Here is a 1,861-nt window from a genome sequence, read left to right on the forward strand (position 1 = left end):
ATCTTCCCTTAAATCTTCTTCTTTAACAGCAGTCACTTCCTGTAATGCTCAATCTGTAGTGAAGTGTCACATGAACTTAAAACATAGATTAGTTTATTCATATGCACTATGAAAAACATCTGAAGTTTAGCATGCAGTACTGATTTGTCATTTAACAATTAAGGACATTCAAGCACAGATACAAGAAAGTAAACAAATAGTCATTTAATGAAGCAAAAGAACATAATATATATTCATTCATTAAGAAGTAGAATACAAGATTTTCATAGAATTGTAAAATAAAACCCTAAACAATCTATCTATTATAGCTTCTTCTTCTTTTCTTCTTCCAAATTCTTCGTTTCCCTTCGATGGAAGATCCTTGACATAGAACTGCAAGAGAAATAATATTCGACCTGGATTGAGGTCGAGCTACGGGACGAAATTCTTGATCGTTACACTTCGATTAGAACGCAACGAAAGACTATAACTTCGACCAGGATCCTGGTCAAAATCCTGGTCGTGGATCCTGGCCGAATGTGTACGACCAAACCCCAGGGAATGACCAAAATTTCGACTTGAATCCTGGTCAAAATCCTGGTCGTGGATACTTGCTCATCAAAACCGAATTTAGTTATTAACTAAAATATTTCTTAAACTAACGAAAATACCAAATTTAATTATTATTCAATTAAATATTAAATCACTTTATATTCTGGTCGAAAAAGGCAGAAATAAAGGAAAATTCTAGAAATTTCAGAAAAATTGTAAGTATTTTCTGAGAAATTAAGGAAAAATTTCAGAAATTCCATAAATTAGGGGAAAGTACCAGAAAATTCCTAAAAAAGGAATAAGGTGAGAAAAATAGGAAAGTTCCAAAAGATATCCTAAAGCCACGAATAAGGTAAATCATTGTAAATGTGTAGGTCGCTCCACACTTTACGCAGAAAATGATACCCTGTAAGGGATTAAATGAACTTAACTTCTGTGAAATCTTTTACGATTTTCTAGAAGTTGGGGGCAAAATGATAGGGAGTAAAGTAAACCCTGGTTGTGTAAATAATGTAACATTAATTATGCCCGGTGTTAGGTATGAATACAACACAGAGGGGGGGTGAATGTGTTTTGTCTTAAATGTTTACTTTTTGGTCGACTTTGGGTTTAGCAGTTGGTTGTTATCAATGATCTTGTAGAATAGATGTTAAACATAAATAACAATGCAAATATGTAAAACAAAGATCTTCAAAACTCACTTAATTTTATATTAAAAATCAAGCAGTATTTTGCTACAAAATCTCTAAGTTCTTGGTTTAGAACTTAGCTTCTTTCTTGAGAGAGAATACAAGATTTTCTATCTAGATTGTTACAACTAACTAAGGACCAATGTTAACTTTATAACTCAGTTAACTGCTGGTTTACACAGTATGTATTAAACATGCTATTAGCTTTTCTAAACTGTCACTTGTCATTTCTATTTATAGAAAAGCAAATCTTCCATTTCTGGCTTAGCATATCTTTAGCATCCCGTGTTTACTTTAATCTTCCTCTTTCAGTTAATCTTTGCCATTGATCTTGCACATCTCTCAAGCTGCTTTTTGTAGACTTGTCAATCCAGCTGTGTTAATTGTTTGTTGATTTACAACCTTGGTTATTGAACTGTTCAGCAATTCCGTACTTAGAGAAATTTCTTCACTTCGAGATCTCCAATTAAGCTGTAGAGAACTCAACATCTCGATAGGCATGTTGGCTTGTCGATATCTCTGAAACTTCATTGTTGAATTGATTTATCGACAACTCTGAGTTCTCTAGTGAATTTTGGTTTATCGATAACTCAGAGTTCTCTAATGGACTTTGGCTTATCGATAACTCAGAGTTCTCTAAT

This window comes from Apium graveolens, chromosome 4 (genome assembly GCF_009905375.1).
Source record: "Apium graveolens cultivar Ventura chromosome 4, ASM990537v1, whole genome shotgun sequence".
Classification (NCBI taxonomy): domain Eukaryota; kingdom Viridiplantae; phylum Streptophyta; class Magnoliopsida; order Apiales; family Apiaceae; genus Apium; species Apium graveolens.